The sequence below is a fragment of the Corvus brachyrhynchos genome, unplaced genomic scaffold (assembly GCF_000691975.1).
Source record: "Corvus brachyrhynchos isolate BGI_N302 unplaced genomic scaffold, ASM69197v1 scaffold281, whole genome shotgun sequence".
Classification (NCBI taxonomy): Eukaryota; Metazoa; Chordata; class Aves; order Passeriformes; family Corvidae; genus Corvus; species Corvus brachyrhynchos.
This window is the reverse complement of record NW_008236509.1, coordinates 1,106,520-1,114,497: the sequence shown is the minus strand read 5'-3', so window position 1 is coordinate 1,114,497 and position 7,978 is coordinate 1,106,520. Positions and strand designations below refer to the sequence as shown.

The following is a 7,978-nucleotide window of genomic DNA, read 5'->3' as shown; positions in this document are numbered from 1 at the left end:
CCACAACAAAAAATGAAGTTTGCAAGTGAAACTGGCCATGTTGCAGGACCTTCTGAGTTTTTCAGCTTAGTTTCTACTGTGATGCACTTTTTTTTGGTGGAGACTATTTTAAATGTAAACATTTCTATCTGGAGGAAACACAGCTTTTTGATGGTTTGGTTTCTTTGCATGTTTTCCTAAAAATGACATAAAAGGAAAAAAAAATTATATGTGATTCTGGTGACAAGTGACGTTCTCATTTGCTTTGCTCATAAAACTACTTTAAAAGCACGTTGGTCTGAAATACTTGTTTAGTGCTGGTGACAGACAGACAACACATTCCTTAAGATGCACAGTCCTACCAGAAACATCAGTGAAGGGAAGCTGCCTCTGAACAAAGCCTCTCCAACTGTCTCTGTAAACAGCCAGATTACTCTTCTGTATTTTTATAAAAAGCTGACTTCCACAGAACTCCTGCAAAATAACTTTTCGGGCCAAGTATGGAATTCAAAACAGCTCCTACTGCGACACTCTGTGCCTATGAACTTACAAGGTTACCGTGCACACTATCAGCTTGTTTTGCAGTGGTTATATGAGACATTTCAAACACAGGCCTTCCAACCAGGGCTGCTGTGCCCATTTAACCTGCTGCAGCTGCAAGCATCCATGATAAAATACAGCTGGAAACATGTGCACGAGTACACTGAGGCTTGGCAGTGAATATTTTAGATATGTTCACAGGAAGCATAAAATAAAATGACCTATCTGTAGGATTTTATCTGCCACACAGACTGAGTCACATTCCACACATTTTAAAGCTGGAAGCTTTAAAAATAGTCCAGTTTGTTTCTGGATGTTCCTGATCGGAGCTTTACTGTGGGAATGCACTAAGACACTGACAAGTAAAATGAGATCAGCCCCGTAAGCCAGCAGCTTGCATGTGTCGCCATTCACAGAAACATACAGTGCTGGCATGGGGAAAGCATGGGGTGCTGCCCCAGGATCCACATGTGCAATCCCAGGGATGGAAGCTCAGGCCTCTGCCCCAGCTACTGGTGGGGCCAAGGACACAGCACTTCCCAGGTTTCAGATAAATCCCAACAGAAAACTGGCAGCCACAGGGGTGACACCCCTCCCCTGCCTGCACAAGAAGTCCTGTCCTGTGAGCATCACTAAAACCCTTCGATGCTCATTTTGCAAAGCAAAGGCACAGGTTTTTCAAATGAATGACAATACGTAGCTTTCCAGGCGTTTTTGTGCAGTATATACTCAAACTACTCATCAGAAATACCATAATTTCTGAAGAATGAGCTGTAAAATAAAGAAATTTTCTTTTTTATTTTAAAGCAATGTTGTTGTACCCACACCAGTAGAAATTATAATTCTAAACCTTCAAATCAAATGGTTTTAAGGAGAAATGTCTGTAGCTCTATTATTCTGTGCATGGATTACAGTAAGTACTTAAAAATCTTTTTTTTACAGGGCTGCTAAAAGCTCTGCTGCAAAGTCCCAAGTTTTCATATAGTCTACATCTTCAAAGGTAACTGTAGATGATTATGCCACAGTCATTTGGGGTTAATGCTATGCATAAACAAGATATTAAAACCTGACTCTTGTTTAGACTGGTTACAAGGAAGAACATTTTTCAGCTCTGTTGTAGTAGATCAGAAACACAATATAAACAACAGTATAAAGTTTATGCTGATGTTTTCCTAGGTTAGGATCACAAGAACAAAGGAAGAAAGTATACCATAAGGGTAACATCAGCCTACAAGGAAGCATACCTCTTAAGAAAAAGCACCTGTTATTTAAGCTAGAAAGATGTTATGAAGTAGTCTCAGTGAAAACAATTAAAAGGACAATCTTTTAGCCCTTTGAAACTCCTGCCTTTCTTTTCCTATAGTGACACTTATAATTTCAAGCTCACAAGTTGGAACAGCGTAGATATTAAAGTTAATCACAGAATAGGCAGTGCTGGTTGTCTTTTGATCAGCACAAGATTTTCTACTTTCAATAGGAATGTAGCCACTAAGCCAGACTAATTTGGAGGGCAAGTAATACCCTATTTTCCATTCCCAAAATCACAGGAGCAGGGAGATGGCAGGGCCAGACACATTGATCAGGGATGGATACCACGAGGGGATGATGGAGAGGGAATTCTGGCACCATTCCTGCCCAGCTGCCAGTGGGAACTTCAACATCCCACTTCTTCTCACAGCCCTGTGTGCTCCTCTCTGTTCCTCACCCTCAGGTCACAGAGAAAACTTGGATGGCGCAACGGTGACCATGAGGAACACCAAAAAAAGTGTACCCTCTAGCTGACAGAGCTCTGTCAGCAAAACCCCTGGTATATATATGCAGCTATACCAACAAAACCGAGCCACATTTGGCAGCAGCTCCTCTAGTACAGCTTTCCCTTTGTATGCATGGGGACATAATTACAGATGTAAATACACCATAAAAGAAAACAAACATATGAAGCAGTAAAAAGCAGACTCTCTTAGTCAGCAATCATGGGAATAATGTTGGTTTATGGCACTCTGAGAATAGGAATAAGCCAGAAGGATGGGGCAGTGAGATAGGCCATGGACTGACACAGCAACGTGGGACTGCCAATGCCTCTGGGAGCGCCCTGGAGGAGCCATCACATTTCTGGCGGACCTCAGCAGGGAGCAAGCGACAAAGAGTGCCACCAGTGTTGATTCCTTGAAGCCACCCAATGCCCAGATACAGCCTGTCTGTCCCCTTACTGTGATCACTCCCAACCCAGAGAGCAAAGAAGAGCAGCAATGCTGCTTTTCTAACTGAGAGCTGCCCAAAAACGTCAGCTGGAGACACTGGAAAGTGCCCTCAGAGAACACTGGATGCCAAAGCAAGACTGTCTTTTGTTACTCCTCAGGATTTCTGTGAGAAAGGAAATTAATATTTGTTCAGGGTTTTTTGAAGCAAAAATATGAAATTATGGCTGTGCTGAAGCAAACACTCCAGGTTATGTTTTGGGGGAGAAGAAGAACAGCACCAGTGTTAGTTTTCACAGATATGTGCCAAGAGCTCTCAAGAGTATGTTTCAGATCATCTTTCCCAGCATGGATCTGTAGATCTCTGCTCTCCAGCATGTGTCCCTCTGGTTACTAGGGCTGTGGCAATTACCCAAGAGGAATAAACAGCCAGCACTGGGGCTGCAAGACCCTGAGGGCTCCAGTCCACAATAATTCATTTGGCAGAGCTGCCCTCATCTGCAGACATCAGACTTCCAGATCAGTAGTAAGGATTAATCCATTGAAAACACAGACAGGATTGCTTTGCCAATGATCAAAGAAACAAAACGTTCTGGGCAATATTTCATATGCATACACACACATTTTTAGGAATCAACACACTCCATTACTATTTTTTTTTTTTTTAACACAAGGTAGCACACAGTTCTTCCTGTGTTTTATTGGGACATTAATGTTATCAGTCACACTGAAATCCATGGGAATCACAAAGTTAAAAAATCAAAGAAACCCAAAAGCAGTTCTGAGTCGTAAATGATAGGTTCCTTGGTTGCAGCAATGCCAATTCACCACCAAAAACCAGCCATTGAATGACAGTGGAGAACTGAGAAGCCGCACCCAGACAAGTCAGCCAGAGGGTGATGGGAAACCAGAAGATTAGCTTAAACACCAAACTCTGCTCCAAGGAGAATTTACATGAAAAGACAAAAACAGAAAGAAAGCTACTGTGTTAGTTTTGTATCTGTGTTATGTTTTTTGTCCTTGTAAACTGGACCCACAGTTACCAGAAGAGATTGGAAAAGACATAGTTTCTGAAAGTAGAAACAGTATTTTTGGAAGAAAATGTGCAGGCCAATTTCTACCCTCCCTCTGCCCAGACTTCCCAAAAAATGAAGAAAAACAAAGTATAAAAAAAAAAACAAAAAACAAATAAAGATGCCAAGAGAGTTACAAAAACAGGATCCATTTCTGCTGCAGAAAAATCCACACAGTCAAATTATAGAATACATCCTGAAACATTAGTTTTGGGATATCCACCGGAAAAAGAAAAAAAAAATTTAAAAAAGACCCATGGGAGCAATACGTTAGGAAGCAGTCCCATCAAGGAACAAAAAAAAAATCCAAATGAGGGCAGAATATCATTAACCAACAACAGGAGGGATGACACATGAATCACTGTTTTCATAAGGCAAGCTGAGATATAGTCAGGATTAAATTATGATTCATCGTCTCCAGCACAGCGAAGTTTACCAGAATCTGTGAAATACCAAAAAAAACCACTTCTTGATAGTAATTGTCCATCACACAGCCTGGCTCCAGAAGCCTAAGGTTTAAATTCTCTGTGTAAGTCCTGTCAACAGAGGTGGTTGTACCTTCTCTATTGAAGGTTTTATGCAACAATGTCCATTTGCTTCCAGTCATCAACCAAACTGGATGACCTGCACTGTAATATGTAGATGTTATCATCATGCTCTTCATTAGTCATCCATTCATTTGGAAAACTTAATTTTATCATGTACCTGTATTTCATAGCATGTAAGGGGGCAGACACTGTAGGAATGCAAGCACTTTTGAAGTGTCACGACAAAGGAAAATGTCAATTTTTTTGTAAAAAGCTAATTTTTATCACTGTCATCTAGTCCTAACATCCATTTTACTGTACATAAGAGTCAAAATTTCTTAGTGAAATCATGCATCTGTGGCAAGCATCAACACACATACCTGAAAGGCAACGTGAACAGTGCATTTAAAGAGTTGAGCCTGTGTAAGTGCAAAAACATCACAGGTATGTTACACAGACCCAGGAAGTTTTAAGGCAGTGATGCCGGTTCATTCCCATATATTGACATGAGGTTATGTGGAGCAGCCACAGCTGTTTGGGGATCCTGAAATGCTGCCATGTGTGACTACATGGCGCTTACTTGAGCGTGGTGTTTTCAGGACAGAGTAGATAAGGGGCATCACATTTCTTCCTACAGCAAGACAGAGCTAAAGCTGCTTTGGTGCCCCAACTCTCAAACCGCCTGTAAATTTCAGAAAGGGAAGGGATTAACTGGTTCTGGGTTCACAGAGTGCCCAGTGCCCAAGGTGCTGATTAGAACTGGCTTTGTTAGAGAAACCAACAATTTAGGAAGGCAAGTGGTTTGCAGGAACATCTTGGGTCAAGTTGGTGTTGCTTTAGCTGAGCCTGCACCACTGATCCCCTGGGCACCATGCTCCTCCCTCACTGTGCCTGCTCTGCCAAGAGCAGGGACTGGGGAATGGGAACTGTCAGAATACTGGAAGTTTTTATCCAACTGCTGATCAGGAGACCCAAAATCCATCCATCCAACGTGCCTACACAAAGCAGATCAACTGAAGATATGAAGATGTATTTCACTATTACAGTTCCTTAATGTATAGTTCCAACAGCTTTAGTATTCCCCAATTTAGAGACACCAAGAAGGAAAACAGAGAACTGACCTTCACAAAAAGGACGGAGAGAAAAATGTGTGAATCTAAACTATTAAAAAAGAAATACTGCTTAGTTCTCCACTTTACAAATACGATTTTTTTTTAAAAAAACCATTTTGTTACTGAGCCCAAGACCTAATGCTGGCTTGGAATTCATTCTGTTTCCATATTAGCAGAGGTTTCTCCCTCTTCTGCAGACAGGTAAACAGTACTGCTTTTATTTCACTGAAATGTGTAACCAGATCTTTATCTATGCTCCAGTTATCAAGGTTTAGCTTACTAGGAATAAGGAGCTGGCTAATGTCCTAATACTGTATTAGCACTGTGATTAAATACCAATACAACCAGTGCCCCAAAAGCCATATGCACAGAACAGGCTTTGTTGCAGCATCTTTCAAAAGTAAGACATCCTTGGAGCCCACTAAACAGGCTCTGAGCGGTCATAAACCCATGAAAACAGCACAGAAACTCATCTTTTCTACCAAGACTGGGATTTTTTTAATATATTTTATTCCCCACCTCCCCCCCCCAGCTGCTTGGAACTGCTACTTGGATTACCAAAGAGATCAAGCAAGCGATACACTGCATAAAAAAAGTTTTGGACATCTGGCACACCAGGTCCAGAAGGATACAATTTGCATGTTATGAGCTCACCCCCATCAAGGGGGAAAAAAGAAAATTGAGTCAACATAAAAACTAAATCTCAGGTGAAGTTTAAAGGGTACTTATATCAGCTCTGGAAGCAAAAATTTCAAGAAACAGTGCTTTCTTTTGTGTGCAAGTCATACTACAGCCAGGTACTACTAAAAGAAAACTCTCAAACCAGTAGCCAGACAAAAAAAAAGAGAAGAAGAAAAAAAGGCACAGCAACATAAAAAAAAAGCTCATATGCCAGGCCAGGTATTTCCACAATGCATTTCTAAATCAGAAAACCTTATGAAAGAAGTCTGGAAGTGACTGCAACTACCACTGAGTGAGTCCCTTTCCTTAAGGTACAACCTGTGAGGTTTTACCCCTGCCAGCACAGGGCACTGTGAAGTACATTAAATTCAAATCCTCCAGCAACTCCCATGTGCAACACAGATTATCCCAGCACAGGCTGGGAACATCCCAGTCCCTTTGGTGCTGCTCCTGGTGCCTGGTGCAGCTGGGCAGGGCTCTCATGTTCGTACCAAAGCCAGACTGAGCAGACTTCTTCACTGATGCTATCAACTTCAGGGAACTCCTTTTAAACGGGGCCCATCAGACAGACCACAGTCTGTGACTGGGGAAAATGGGCTCCTCTCTAGCCAGATCAACCTGCTACCTCAAACTGCCATATTTAAAACCACACACACAGATCCAGGGAATATTACAGGGATTTGCCTTGTGAGCACATATCCCAGCGCTCCTGCTGCCACCAATGATGTGCAGCCTTCCATGAGAAACTTTTGCTGTATTTTGTTTGATGGTTTATCTGTCCTCCACGATCAGAATTCCTCCTCCCTCCACCACACACAGCAGGGGCTCTTCCACCTCTGCCCTTTGCTGACCACCAGTCCTGCCAGAGACCACAACCAGTACCCTGCCTGGGGGAGCAACACAAGAGAACACTGAGAAAAACATGGAAAGCCTTGGTAACGAAGGGTTTTCTTACCAGATGCCTTAATGTATAAGTCAGTGACATCCAGAGTAGTTTATTCCTAGTTTTCTGAGATTAACAGGACAAGCTAATAGTTCTAGAATCCTGTTTTCCTCACTGGACAAAAGATGCCATAGGTTTGCATAACAGAAGACTGAAAAATTGTGAAAAGGTACAAGTTAGAGATGTTGAGTTGGCCGCTACAAACCCTCCTTATGTTGCCAATGAATATATAAACAGAGTTTAAGAGAGGTTGCTAGGAAGAAAGTGCACTGGATTCCTAATATCCAGCATATCAGCTAATTATGAATCAACTTTTGCAGAGCCCATTTCCTCAAGGCATCTTGGCAGGCAGCGTATGGCAACACACGAACAGTTCACCTCAGTATTTTCAGGTCAGTGCAGCACCAGGCAGAGAGCACCCTTGCCTTCCAAAAACAGAAGCTGACAGCTCTGCACAAGCCCCTTCCAGCCCATCTTCTGGCTGCTGGGGCAGCTGCTCTTCTGTGCCTGCTCCTTTTACCTTTCCTGGCAGGGCCGCTCCGGAGTCACCCCGTCTCGTCTGGCAGCTCTTTGGCAGAGGTCTGATCATCTCCAGCGGGTTAAGAGGTCAGGTGAGTAAATCTGCTTAAGGCAGAGCCCGGCAGGCAGGGGCAAGGATCACAACAAGGACGTTCAGCACGGCCACTGCCAACGTGGCTTCACTGCTCCGGGTCTGCAAAGCGCTGGAGTGGGGAGAGAAAACACCCTGTGCTCACAGGCACTACAGGCACAGAGGGAAGAGTCCACCCAGCTCTGCCAGACGGTATGACTGCACAAGCACAGGCACTTCTGGTGTTAAATACAGTAAATACAACCTCCTTGTACTCCCAGACAGAAAGCCCAGATTTTAGCAACAGCTACCAACACAATTACCAGGTGGCTTTCT

The 7,978-nt window shown here is 42.9% G+C and overlaps 1 protein-coding gene across 6 annotated transcripts in view; it reads right to left on the bottom strand.

Moving 5' to 3' along the window:
• Positions 1 to 7,769, bottom strand: part of MICAL2 (microtubule associated monooxygenase, calponin and LIM domain containing 2) — a 107,682-nt gene extending 99,913 nt beyond the window's left edge. The window contains exon 1 of one of the 6 annotated variants that reach the window (XR_001859352.1): positions 7,574 to 7,747. The gene's annotated coding sequence lies outside the window, so the exon portion shown is untranslated. Of the gene's footprint in view, positions 1 to 7,573 lie in introns of all 6 variants that reach the window. The other 5 variants (XM_017726308.1, XM_017726309.1, XM_017726310.1 and 2 more) reach the window with 5 other exon arrangements.
• Between the last annotated feature and the right edge of the window lie 209 nt (positions 7,770 to 7,978).